Below are 15,299 nucleotides of genomic sequence, written 5' to 3'. Positions count from 1 at the left end.
TTTATAAAAAAAACTCTAAATCTAATTAAAGAAGATTTTAAAATAGGAATTTCTGCAGGTTAAAAAAGAAAACACGACTTAAATGTTACACTTTAATGATTTGTACTCACGTGGTTTTCTTTTAATTTCTTTTTGTTCCAGTTCTTTTTTTTTAGAAATGTGTAACTGGGAATAACGTCTCCCAATTGATGTTTCTGGAGACTCTGCAACAGTATTGCGCACCAGAGCCATATTTTCAGCGTTACGAGACGTCCGTTGTCTTCCAAAACGAGGCATATCTGCTGTCATACCCTACTGTCGATATAAATGATAAATTGTGGTTATGTGAGGTACTGGACGATTAGAATATTTTTGACGCAATTTCCGCTGAGTGGCAATAATGGAACGATTATTTTAAATATTGTCATTATTTCTGCTCATTCTTGTGGTGTATATTTATCCACAATAAAATTTGGACGCCTACACAATACAATGGTTAAAGCGAAACTGAGCTAAACGTCATAAAACCAAGATGGCGCGCAATCAAAATGGTATCTCCCTTTAATTTTTTTTGATATAACCATCTAACCATTGTTTATAAAATGTGCATAAATTGGACATTATATGAATATGAAGTGGTTCTTTAACGCTTCATTAAAATATTTAAAAAAGAGCGCCTGTTTATGTAATAAGAAAACGCTGATAAAAAGTACCGGAAAACCCCGAAGAACCATTCATAAGTAACGCATAACAAATAACTTCCTCTTTGCCGTTAACGGCGTCTCCATCTGCACATGATTAGTATTTTACGACGTATCTTTCGCGGTGCCTAATGCACAATGCAGGACTCGAAAAAAAGGAGGAAATAATAAATCCGGGATTGTCGGGTTGGGAAACATTTAAAAATACATTCTATTTTCTTTTTCGTTGCGGCTGGAACTGGAAAGCGAACAAGATCAAGTTGTCTTGTTTATATAGGTCAGTTGTGAGCGGAATGGAGACGTGTCGTGTGAAGAAATTCCAAATATTTCGTTTGTTTAGTCCCGAAGTGCTCATATTTAAATTTGTATGTTTTGTCTTTCTAAATATTTAAACAGAAAGATAGAGCGATGTTGGATTATGATGATCGTAAATAAAAATTATATAGTTATTATTATTGCATCATTAAACAAATTTATTATATTTATTCTTGGCGTTTTTGTTTTTAACTGTATAACATATCACTCAGCAAGTCCTCAGCCTAACTGATAAATGTAGATTTTTTATTTTCAACACAGCACATGACATACTTGTTAACTGTTTAGGGTAAATGATGAGGCTCGGTGAATGGAGGTAAAACGAAATGACACAGTGGTGTTTACATTATGTGACCGTTATTTATTGCCTATATAAAAATATAAAAATACAAATGATAAAACGGTTGTCAGCGGAGTTACCTGATGACGAGGCTTGGGCAGTCGATGGTGGCACGTCTAACCCAAACGATAGTTGAGAACAGAATGAATCGAAATACCCTTCAATAACATCCCAGATAAACGTCTCGGGGTTGCCGCCAGCTATTCGTTATCGGGTTCTAGTTGGCGCTACCGCTCTCATCAAGTCCTATCTCTCGGACAGATCTTTCCAGGTCAAGATCAGGGAATCACTTACCAGTCGTAAAGAAATCGATGCTGACGTACCCGTAAGGTTCCCCGCTGGCCCCAGTATTATTTAACCTCTTTATTTTAGATCTGCCGAGAAAAGAGCACATTGACGTCGCGTTCTACGCTGACGACACTGCTTTCTTCACGGCCACTAGGTTCGAAGTTACAATTCATGAACGTTTACAGAAGCAGCTCGATCATGCGGTTAAGTGGTCCAAATTCTGGAGGTTGCCAATCAACCCCCTGAAAAACGAGGCCATCATTTTCCATAAGACGCGTTACGCACTACGCGTCTCGCAACTTAAGATCGACACCGCAATAATTCCATGGCTGGATAACGTCACGTACCCAGGTTTTCACTTCGACCGGCTTTTCGGTTGGCATTCCCAAATCCAGAAAGCAATCCATAAAGGCTCGGGGGTAGCAAACCTGCTATCTTCTCTGATCTGCCCTTATAGCAGACTTCCCATCTCCATCAAATGCTTATTTTACAAGATGTTAATTCGGTCCGTACTCGTCTACGGATCTAATGTCTACTTCAAGTTTGTTACACCATATCAGGTCAAACGGCTTCAAGTTTTCCAAAATAAGCTCCTCAGGAGAATATTAAACGCTCCATGGTTTGTCAGAAATAATCAAATTCTGGTTTCTCGGCAGATCTGAAATAAAGAGGTTCAATAAGGCTGGGGCCAGCGGGGAACCTTGAGGTACGCCAGCATCGATTTGTTTACGACTGGAAAGTGATACCCTGATCTTGACCTGGAAACATCTGTCCGAGAGATAGGACTTGATGAGAGCGGTTAGGTCTTCTGGGAGGTCTAACCAGGTAAGAATAAGCGAGTTGGACTGGTTATGTGGAGACTGCCTCTGGGCTACCCACTGAACCCCGGAGAAGGTCGACACAACGGAGCACTACGGTGTAGTATAAAATCGTGAACTTGGGGGACGTGTGTTTCACGATCATACTCCTTTTGTTTTGAAAAACGTTCCTCTTGGCTAGGTGAGACGAAATTTAGATAGACACTGGAGCCGTATAGAACGACTGATCGAACCAGCATCTTGTACAGGAAAGATTTTTATTGAGAGAGGAAGCCTGCTGGCCCGGTTGATGAGCGGGAATAGCAAATTAACAATACCTTGACCTTTCTGGAGGGACCTTTGAATCTGGGAATTCCACCCAAATTTGCGATCGAAGACTGGGTATGGCATTTGGGATTAATTTACAAAAAGAACAAACTGCTACCGCGGAATTACTGTCTCTTCACCTTGATCTCAACATGGCCTAACATCAAAGGAGTGATTGGTTTATCAGTCCTAAAGCCAATTTGGACCTATGGGATTGCACTAAATCTCAAACTCAAACTAAAACGTCAAACCAACTAGTAATTCAACGTACCCAAAATAAAGTTTTACGATTAATTACCAATGTTGATCGCTACCTAACTAACGTAGAGCTGCACGATGACCTCGAAATCAAATAGATACCCGAAGTGAGCCAAGATTTCGCATTCAATCATGAAATAAGGTTGCCAAATCACAGCAACGTGGAAGCAATACAACTACTAAACACGCAGTAAATCAGAACAGGTACAACAAAACGGTAGTAATAAATGAATTTGTAAATTAAGATTGTACTAAACATATCTAATATAAGATGTAATCAGTAAAATTTAATTGTAAATTTTGTAATTTTTTTTTGTAAAATGACTACAGACAAATCTGCTTCCATATCAATTTGTTCAGTAAATACAGATACATATATTATTCTTTGTCTCCACTGATCTTAATTTTGTAGAACCTTGTTAAACGAATTGTCTTTGCTTACTTCTTATTCGAGTCACTTTTTCTGAAGCATTGTTAAGGCATCTTAAAACCGTAGTATCTAGTAATCATTGGACGCCCGATCTAGACTATAGGGAGAATGAAATTCGAAGACATTAGAACTTTTAAAATGCCAGATTGTCATGAAATGTTTGAAGCGTTGGTTGAAGGCTGAAGGAGAGTTAGGAAGTGGCGTCATCTGTATATCAGGCTCGGGACTTATTAAGTGATAATTTTCATTGATATTTTCTTCATTTAATTTTAATTTTTCTGACTTACTACTTTTTTTGGCATTTCATGTCGTTATCTTCAAATATATTTGAAAGTACTGATATAGCACCAATTAAGTCATAAAGGGATTACAACAACTGCTCAGTCATGTTTGTTTTGTTCGGTTTGAACTTGATGTTTTTCATTGATATTTTCTTCATTTAATTTTTGTAAGTTTGTAAGTACTGCTATAGCACCAATTAAGTCATAAAGGGAGTACAACAACCGCTCAGTCATGTTTGTTTTGTTCGGTTTGAACTTGATTTTCGATTGGTTAGAAACTTGTTTTCGATTGTTTCAAAACCACGACTTCTAAAACACTTAAATCAATTTTAGCTGTGCTTAAGTTAAATAAATCAAATAATATACAATTGGATATATATATTTCGAAGAGATTGTATTTCCTTTCCTTCCAATAGTTAGTTGAGTATAAAGGGATGTATTAAGATAATTTTAATAGTTTTATATTGTAAGATGCGGAGATAATAGAACTGCTAAAATAATCTAATGAACTAGCCAGCTTGTTGGGCATGGTGGTCAAGGCTACAGGCCGATCCTCCTACTGTTGCGATAGTCGCGAGTTAGAGTCCTGCTGGAGCGTGGATATACTCCTGGATGTACTACAAGTATGGAAAATCCGATAAGGAATAACCATCCCAGTCACGCCAGTAATCAGGCTGGGTAAGACCGGATGTCTTCTGGGATGATCTTTAAGTAGGTCACTGGTCAGTCTGTAGGCTTAATGCCGAGGACAGTGGTTCGAAGCCTACGTTATACGACGGGTCCAGTCCAGACAAAGCCTCGTTAGTAAAACGGAGACTAATGAAAACTAATGAACTATTAATGAGCTAATTCACATCGATAATGAAAAATATATCATTGGATAATTTTTTTTATTATTAGCTATATTATTTGTTAAGATGATAACAACTTTCATATACCTATTTTCGTCGGAGATGCACATTATGATATTTGAATAACTGTTACAAGATTTCAAGTATCCAAATATAAATAAATATAAGGATATAAATATAAGGCCTTTTTTACAATTTCATTCAGCTGTTATAATCGTCAATTTTTTCTATAAAGCCATCACGTTGCCTATCGGACTAATATAGGATTAATGTTTTTAATATATTGAAAATCTACTATCTCCAATTGCTCTCATATGATGCCACAAACGTCCCTTTTCGTTTCCATATATTACACCCCTAATACCCATTTTGACGGTTGTTGGTTCGAGTTGCACATTTCGATATAAGAACTGTTAAAATATTTCAGTTCACTATATTTAATTATGTAATTACAAATAAATATAGGGTATAAATGACAGCTGACTATCTTATGTGTATGTAAAAGTGGTTCTCATTGAAAGTATTGTAGTTAATTACTTAACTGCAAATACATATGTTTTAAAAATATTCACAGGACTATTAGTGCAGTAAAATGATTATAATACATAGTTAAGTTGGTAAAAAAAAATGTTTAAAACATATGTTGGCAGTAGTTATATTATTTGTGGAACTCATTGTACAAGGATCATTATTTATATTTCGGGAATTGGCAACACTGTTAGCATGTGACTCTATCTGACGGTTCCCTCGTAAAGTTTTTGACGATATACGTACTCAGAACATTTTATGGCACGGACGCTATTTGATTATTTTATATTTAGTTGAAAGTTTCGTCTCGGCAACAAATGGAACTGGATCGTGAACGTTTTCGTGCGATGATTTTTTACGATTCTCGACGTGGATTATCACAACAAGAGTCCATCAATGAACTTAATTTGACTTTTGGCGATGATGCTCCATCAAAAACGACCTATATCGCTGGTTTAGTGAATTTTATCGTGGTCCTAGTTCGCTGTCCACCGAGTTTCGTGAAAGTCGTCCCAAATCGGCTGTTGTACCAGAAAACATCGATGCTGTGTGCGAAATGATTAAGCAAGATCGTCATGTCACCTATAGAGATTGAGGCATCTCTAAGCATTAGTTCCACCAGCATATATGCGATTTTACATGAACATTTAGCAGTGCGAGAGTTGTATCGATTGGTGCAAAAAAATGCTTAAGAAATTAAATCGCGGTGCTTTGAAAGACGTTTATAAAATCGTGACATGTGATGAATCATGATGTGATTGTTTGCCAGAAGTCTTCTGTGAAATAAAGAAAACAAACGAGAGACGCCAGATTGTTCTTCATCGTGACAATGCGAGCTCTCAAACAAGAGATTAGTTGAGTACTCAGAACATCGAATTGATGGGGCATCCGCCGTACAGCCCTGATTTGGCACCCAATAACTTCTTTTTGTTCCCATCCGTGAAGAATAAACTGCGTGGTCAACGATTTTCATCCCCCGAAGAAGCTATTGAAGCGTTCAAAAATGATGTTTTCAAAATACCTCATTCGGAATGAAATAAATGCTTTGGAAATTGGCTTAAGCGTATGCAAAGGTGTATCGATCACCGTGGCGAGTACTTTGAAAAACAATAAAAATATATTTACAGCTTAACTATCTGTTTTATTCCTATTCCCGACTAACCTAACTTTTTTTTTTACTTAACATTTTACTGGGATAAATAAATAAATATACTTAGCAAATATTTTATAATACAACCGTATACGCAATGCGGCCTTGTTAAACAAGCCAAGATAGTATTTTGGTTCCCCTTAACATAACATTACTTATCTTATCTTGCCTGCAAAATAAGGGACGTCTTATGTAAGAGCATTAGAGAATGGTACAGACGTCGGATCAAGATATATTAGATTCAGAGGAAATTGTGATTAGATTTTGTCTAAATTCGAGTCAGCTTACATTTGTTTGTTCTCTTAATGTCTTATCCATATACTCAAAAATTATTATAGAATAGTTTATGTATATATTATATATTTATGGTTATTTTAAACACAGACTTCGCTGTGTTACTTGGCTATTTCCTGAATAATATATATATATATATATATATATATATATATATATATATATATATATATATATATATATATATATATATATATATATTATTACACCAAAAAAATAAGGTTTCCATGTTTTGAGTATACCGTAGACAGCGGAGTAACGGATTAACACTAGTACAAGAAACAATAACTCAAGCGTACAGTGGACAGGAAAGAAGAAGTATTGTGTATTGATATTGATTTTTATTTAACAAAGTGTGTAGTTTTCGGGCAATGTGTAACTACTTATAAACTTATCTTAGCTGATATGATAGGTTACACTTTTTTGTCTAATGAGTTATTCCGTGCACAACCATCTTAACTTTTTCCTGAAAACATAGGGGATGTGATTGAAGAACCAGAAGGAATATTTTATTATATTAGTGATTTATTTGTTCACAGAAATCAATGAAAATCACATCCAAGAAAAATATTTTTAAGATACTATACATAAGAAGGGAAAATGATACACAAAAAATAATACCTATAAGTATATTTCAACTTTAATCATTTGATATGGTAACTTAAAATTGTAATTTTGTTTAGTTTCATATATCAAATGTTTCCTATTTTTGTCGTCCTCTATAAATTCAGTTAATTTAAAAAATTTGGTTGCTATATAGATAGAACCACAGTTGCCAATTCCTAGATAATTCTCGTTTAATAACAGGATACGTATATAACACATTGCAAACGCCATTCAGATAAAATAGCAATCCTCATTTAAAATATGGTAGCTAGTAACTTAATTGCATAGGATTTTCATTGTGCTTAAGAAAATATTCAGGAATCGGGGAGCTTATTTCGTTAAAAGTGGTAAATCTTCAGTAACAGTTTTATGTAAATGATTAACAGATGTCAACAATCGTATCTCTAAAGTGATGTGCATGTAATAAAATTGTTATTTCATTCTGTTAATCTTGTATAATTGAATAAAATCTCACGTAATATATTAAAAAAGCATATAAATTAAGTAGATCCTGTTTTGCCTGAATTCTAGAAAAAATAATTGAGGGACTATTATAGGCCGTATAGTAATTCATTAAATATATATTGACAAGGCTTATTAGCAATACTTGATGGACACTTCTGTAGATGCGATAAAAAATACGTGATAGGAATTCTAGAAAATGTTTAACATATAATGAAAATTCTTATATTTACATTTCTGTTTTTGTATGCTTTGCCTTTGCTACAAGATGATTATTCTATTTTATTTTATAAAATATATATCTTGTAGTTAAATTGTTGATATTTAATATATACTAGGAATTGAATTTAATGTTTTGTAACTGTATCGTAAAAATAATAAATAATATTGTATAAATCATTAATGATGAAGGATCTTATTTCTGTTTTCCTAATACAACAATAGAGTCGATCATGTAATTCTAGAAGATAAACTGTTTTTGTTCAATAAATTACTTTGTAGAAATATATGCTATCTATATTAATTAGTAATTATTATTATTAGTAATTACTATTTTCAGTCAAATGCACTGTTCGACTGTTTTTTGTCAATTCGTAATATCAGACGAAGATACGAATCCTTGGGGCAGTTAATGCCTGTATATACGAGTATAATGTTCTGTGTATAATGTTCGGTAGAATGTTCTGTGGATCTGTAAAAAGCAATGGAAATTTCTATGGAATTGAATAATACCTCACAAAGGTTTTATCGTATTTTAATATGTTAATTGTTATTTTTAAATAATATACTATAATAATTAACAAAAATCGAGGGAGTTAGATCCAAACCAAAAAGTCAATTAAAAAAAATTACCTATTATTGTCATAAAAACAGTCAAAAGTATTTTACTGTTTATCATACACAATTTTAGTCTTTTTACCTTATTACATTAACAATCTTAAAAAATATTGTTCCAACATGCTACTATATTAATATACAATATATTGTTATTTACAAGCAAACTACCAAAAAAATCATAAAACTTTATATATTACATATAAATCTTTGTAAGCATAAATTCGGTAAATTTTTTGCAAGGTCGCGGCTAGGACGACAGGGCCTGAATGTTAAAAATATAATATTTTACTTCATTTGATGGTTTTCCAAGTTTCAGAATCGTAATAACTTCAGCGATTTTCCAGACATCAGGGACATATTTTAATCAAGTCCCAATCTTTAAACAAATTGGTAAGTTTTATAGTTGCGTTCCTTGGTGGATTTTTTAGCACTTACTAAATCATAGCCTGCTGCTTTCTTTGGATTGATGTCACTTTTTATTACTTTGGAGCCTCCGTTCGGCGTAACAAGTTTGATCAGAAAAATTCGTGCTCGATGACCAATAAAATATATTCAAACCTGCATAGAATGTGATAATTAATTTTATTAAGAACATTCACTCATAATTGCCAGTTAAAGTTATCAGTTCTATTAACATATTCTCAAATACTTAATAAATTATGTTAATTGGTTTTTTCAAACTGGTGAAGTGTTTACTAATAGTTTTTGAATAATCTCGTCTGGTATCGTTATATTATCTCTTTCCCTAAATAAACTCCAATTAAAGGAAATTAATTGCTCTTAATGTTCCGGTGGCGTGTTAAAATAAACTTCCTCGTTGAAAATGGCCGTACCACTAAGTCGGCTGTCGAACGAACGTAAACAATAATCTAGCATCTCGCTCAATAAGTGTCCATCCTCCGTACGTTCAAAGAATAGTTATTTTCCTTTTAAAATCGCTTGTGTAATGCGATTTTTTCTAATCAACGCGATGATTATTGCAATTTCGATTAGTAAATTATAAGGAACGGTCCGTTCATTACGTTTACAGTTAGGAAATATTTAACGTTAAGACTTCCTGCCGTCTGGACCTGTTAATTGATTCGTTTTTAATGAACGCTTTACGACGATAATTTCGTTGTAGTTTTCTTTCGCATTTCTTGTCTCGTCTATTTTCTCTCACGTGCATCGGCTCTTTCTTTATTATTTTTCATTTAATCTACGGGAAAACGGACAGGCGATGGAAACGCTCTGGCTATTTTATTCCTCTATTGCTATGGCTATTTTCGCTCGACTGAGTGATTATGTCGTGATCGTTATTTTTTGGATTCCAGTAAGTTATGAAACAAGCATTATATTAATTATAGTTTATTCAAAGTTAATGGATATTTGTGACGTCGAAACATTGTAATGTTGCCGCGTCAACTCTGAGTTTTAGTTCAGTTTGACTTTGACATACAACAAAATTCTAATCTAAATAAAATAATTGAACAAAAATATTATCCAATATAATTTATTTTAACATTATAGTACAACTAATAGATATATTGCCGAAGGACTTAAAACTACATTTAAGAACACAGGTATAATAATTTGTAGGTTAGATTTGTTTTGTTTACATTGAACTCTTTTTCCATACCACCCATGAGGCAGAGTTTCTAGGCGCATTTTTTTATGTGGTGGTATCCCCCCTGGAGGGCTAATCCACCTAATTAACAATTGTATATCTGAGAAACGTATTTTACTTTCATTCGAGAGCATATTTACCATTTTACGTTTAGTTCTTTCGTTAGTTTGTGTGGTGTGTTTACTTGTCAAGTCATCTTGGTATCACTGTATATTTTATTTCTTCTGTTACTATCTGTGTACACCATTCTTCATAAAATTAATCAGTGAGTTCTGTTAATGCATTTACCATATCTACAAAACAGTTAGTATTCATTCTCTCCTCATATTAATTAGACAGGGTTTAAACATTTCGGATTGCAGCAGGTTAATGTCTTGAAACCACTCTTGATATGCTCTACAGTGTTGATATTCTAACAGCAAAAGAGACTGTACTTCGGACATTTGCGAACAACACAGTCATTATGTCAAATAACATATCTCTACCTATAAAAATCTATTTATATCACTTGAGGTATGCCTAATTCCTCATGCAGATTAAGCCAACTACCTCGGCATCCATCTAGAACAAGAATATTCCTTTGAATATCCCAGTCAGTCTTGAAACAAGTATTATATTAATTATGTTAGTTTGTTCGTTACAGATTTAACCATTATGCTACCCAACAATGAAAATGTTAATGTTGAAAAACATAAATGAAATGTTGGCTATTTCACATTTTCTATATTCTACATTTTCAGTATGTGGGAAATTTGTTTTTTGATACTGGCTGACCTGTTAATACAAATTATCCAGTTGTTTAATGTTATTAACAGTAGCATCGTCACTGTAATTAGATTTCATAGTATTCTTTTAAGTTTCTCATGAAGGAACATGTTCAACAAAATGTTTAAATATTTGGGCTGGAGTTCAGTACTGTACTGTCTTGGGACGAATCTTTTTGCTCTATATTGTTGATATGCTAACAACAAAAGAAACAGTATTTAAAAGTACTTAAGTAAAAATAATATTTGGCGACGACACATTCATTATGTCAAACAACATATCTCTACCTAGAGCTACAGAAGAAGTATAAGTGGCAATAATGTCAATAAATGGTCTAATAGCTCGAAATCTGTCTATGTTAATTTTGAGTTGTTCAGATTAAAGGACTGTACTCAGTTGTAAAATACTTATAACTTGAAATACGATCAAAGAAATTAGTTAATTGTAAAGCCTATTTTGATACCAGAAGTCTAATTTAATTTTCATTTGGGAAATACATACTAATGTGTGTATCGCCCACTCGACCTACTTATGTATTGATGCAACTGCAACAGAACAATGCTAATAAATTAATTTGTAAGTTCGAATATATCTAAACAAATTTATTATATCTAATAAATCTAGTACATTCTTAGTAATCTAATAATAATGTAATAATATAATATTAGCCATTAATATAATTAATCTTAGTAAATTCCAAGCATATCTAATGTAAGCTGTAATTTAAAAAATTGTATTTTTGTTGTAATTGGAACATTTTGTCAATAAAAAGATCAGAAGAGAAATATACGAATCTTTCATCTAATTTTCATCGTACTACACTTTAAATTTATGAATTGTATTTCGGGAAAAAAACTGTGGCAGGGAGAAAATTCAACGTGTATTGATCATGATTTGTCAGAGACCAAACCAAACCAGTTCTAGAATCAACCATGTGGTAGATATTTGTTCAACAATTTAGAATATAACTATCATTAAAAATAACTTGACACTTTAAAGGTCGTTAGCATATGTAATTAATATTCCTATCATACTAATATACCAAAAATTGGATTGATTCTTAGGTGACCTAAAAAGATAAAATATTCTTCCAGTGATATGCGGAAATGGTACTTTTGCTGGGCTAAATAAAAGATAACCAATAGCTGGCAACCCCGAGACGTTTATCTCATATATAGGGATGTTATTGAAGGGTATTTCCAATCATTCAGTAATCGACCATCGTTTAGTTTAGACGTGCCACCATCGATTGCCCAAGCCTCGTCTCCAGGTAACACCGCTGCCAACCGTTTTATCTATTTAGTATTTTCCACATTTTTATATTACTTTTTTATATTACTTCGGTCACATAATGTAAACACCACTGTTTCATTTCGTCTTACCTCCATTCATCGAAACCCTTAAACCTTAAACTAGTATGAGACAACTGACATCTTAAAGGTCCGAGATTTACAATTTTACAAGTTACAAGCTAAAGGATGTTAAATGAATGAACTTATGAGAGATGTTATTGTTGAAAAATGGTTTTCGTATTTAGACTGGAGACCTATTGACTAATGTTGAATTTGTATTCTTTATTATTATTTTTATATTTTAAAGACTCCTTTTTACCAACGAGAGTTTATCTGTAAGTCCTCAGTTTAACGTGGGCTCTTTTCAATTGACCTGTTACGGTCTTACCCAGCCTGGGTACTAGCGTGATTGGGATCATTTTCCTTGTCGGATTTTGTACTCTTCCCTAAGGACAATCACAAATATAAATTTACGACCATGCCCTAGCAGGATTCGAACCCGCTACTATCGCAACAGTAACAGGACCGTCCTGTCGCCTTTGCCACTGCGCAACAAAGCTTTCATGTTCCTTATTTAGTTCCTTATAAAGTTATATAATTTTTTGAATTTCTTTAATAATTTATCCTATCCACCAGGAACCCATATACATTTAATCGCATTTGAGACAGAACTAAACTTGTTCCGGATATTTAATTAAACACAACCGACGACATTGGTGCATAAAGAAAAAAAAACTAAAACGTACCATGTCCGTTTCACAGATAACATCGTTTTCTTCTGCGTTGTCAATTTTTTTCTCGAAACCTACTCGCGAAGCGTAGGATTCAAATCGTGAGGTCGAAATTGTGTCTCGATAGCTTTTAATCTTTATATGGATTGTTTGATCGAGAACGTCTTTAGATGGTCGTTCATTAAAGATATTTTTTCTCTTCGAGTAAGATGACGCCTACCTCGTTCGTACTTTTTTTATGTTCGATTTCGTGAAGGACCATCACATTCAGACGATTCAATTTAAAGGCCGTTTTTTGTTAAGTTAAGGTGTTGTAACTTCAAGACTTTCTTACCATTTTATTGATTGCTTTTTTTGTCCAGTTGAAGTACAAATTTCTAGTTACAGTTGTGTAGTTATTTTTTGTTGTTAATATTGAATTGTCAGGAGAGCGACGTATAGATTGTAACAGGTCAATTGAAAAGTCCCCGACCTGACACATAGATAGCACTACTATAATTAAATCCATATATTTTTTAGTTAGCCCTAATTCTCAAAAGATGCGTGTATAAATTTGATAGCTGTCGAATCATTAGTTTGTGAATTATAGCATTTTTAGCGAAACAACTTTTGTTATAGTGAAAAAAATGGATAAAAAGGAATTTGGCGTGTTGATAAAATATTGCTTTTGAAGGGAAAAAATAGAGTTGATGGAAAAACTTGGCTTCATGCCGAGTTTTCGGACACTGCCCCAGGAAAATCAACCGTCAAGGAATGGTATGCTAAGTTTGGACGTGGTGAAATGAACACCGAAGTCGGTGGACGCAGTGGACGCACAAACGAGGTTGTTTCCGACGAAAACATTTAAAAAATCCACAAAATAATTTTGAATGACCCTAAAATGAAATTGAATAAAATAGCCAACACTCTAAAGATATCAACTGAACGTGTACATCATATCATTCACGAATATTTGGGTATTAGGAAGCTCTGTGCAAAGTGGGTGCTGCACGAGCTCACTTTTGGCCAAAAACAAAGACAAGTTGATGATTCAGAGCAATGTTTGAAGATGATCAAGCGTAATAAATCCGAGTTTTTACGTCGATATGTGACAATGGATGAAACATGGCTCCATCATTTCACTCCGAAGTCCAATCCGAGCGGACTGCACACGATGAACGCGCTCCAAAGCGTGGGAAAACGCAACAGTCGGCTGGCAAGTTTATGGCGTCAGTATTTTGGGATGCGCATGGAATAATTTTGATTGATTACCTTGAAAAAGGAAGGACCATCAACAGCAACTATTACATAGCGTTATTGGACCATTTGAGAACGAAATCACCGACAAACGGCAGTATTTGAAGAAAAAGAAAGTGCTGCTTCACCAAGAAAATGCACCGTGTCACAAGTCAGTGAAAACGATGGCAAAAATCCATCCATCCACATACAATACTATATATATTTATAATTTTTTACAATATATATTATAACAATCTTTCCCGATAAATGCCCTTTTAGAGTAATAGAAAAATGGACAGAATACATTCAAACACTGAATATAATGAGTTTGTGAATACAGAGTCAGTTGAACATAAGAAATAATACAAAAACATAAGATAAAAAATACGATTTTCTGTGGTATTTTAATTGTTATGACATAAATTTGAAAGGAGAAACCCATTTTCATTGAACAAAGTTCGTTTTTAATCTACGCCATGATGCCTATTAATATCATATAGTAAAATTACGAGTCAGACCTTGTAAACTAAATTACGTCTTGATTTAATAAACCGTATAAGTAAATGTTCTTCGGCAATTACTGGAGACATTAACGAAAACGAAACTTTGTCCAACCTAGACCCCATTTTGAAATTGTCGCTAACGCAGGTTTCAATGGGTCTACTGCCGGGAATGAATCGACACTGTTGCGTAAGAGAAAAAAAACGCAAAAACTAACAATTTTATGGTATTTAAGCATGGCCAGACGCGATCGTCGAAGAAATAAAAAAACAAGGAAAAATGTTTTCTCTTTTTTCCTGTACTGAATTGTGATCGGTTCACAATAGGTGTTTCGTAAGTGCGCTTCTCTATTGTTTTGTGTTGCTGTTTTTCAGTTTCCGTTTAATACGAAAGATGTAGATATCCATTCAATATCCGACAAAACAAACAGGACGAATAACTTCGAAATATAGTAGTTATTAAGTAATTAATATTATAGTAATAAGAATCATCAGTTGTCGTTTTTGGCGCCATATTATATCAACATTATTATTTTATATTATGTAATATGACGTTTTTATCTCTACCCTATTTACCTAATGATAACAAGTCAATTGAAAAGTCCCCGGCTTACCAGAGTAAAACACATTTTTTTGGAATTTTTTTTTTATTGAACATAATTCCCTTCAAGGGTGATAGTGATAGCGACCCTCCAACTTTTCGATACTATTTTTGTAGTACGATTTGTCCTTTCCTTCAAAAT

General features: G+C 33.6%; 1 protein-coding gene across 14 annotated transcripts in view; it reads left to right on the top strand.

Moving 5' to 3' along the window:
- The window catches only part of PDZ-GEF (PDZ domain-containing guanine nucleotide exchange factor), a 178,270-nt gene that overhangs the window by 26,013 nt on the left and 136,958 nt on the right, over positions 1-15,299 (top strand). The window lies entirely within an intron of this gene.

The sequence above is a fragment of the Rhynchophorus ferrugineus genome, unplaced genomic scaffold (assembly GCF_030347505.1).
Source record: "Rhynchophorus ferrugineus isolate W39M unplaced genomic scaffold, kcgeb_rfMv2 rfM6, whole genome shotgun sequence".
NCBI lineage: Eukaryota > Metazoa > Arthropoda > Insecta > Coleoptera > Curculionidae > Rhynchophorus > Rhynchophorus ferrugineus.
The sequence above is the reverse complement of the archived record's forward strand: the minus strand, read 5'-3'. Positions and strand labels throughout refer to the sequence as shown.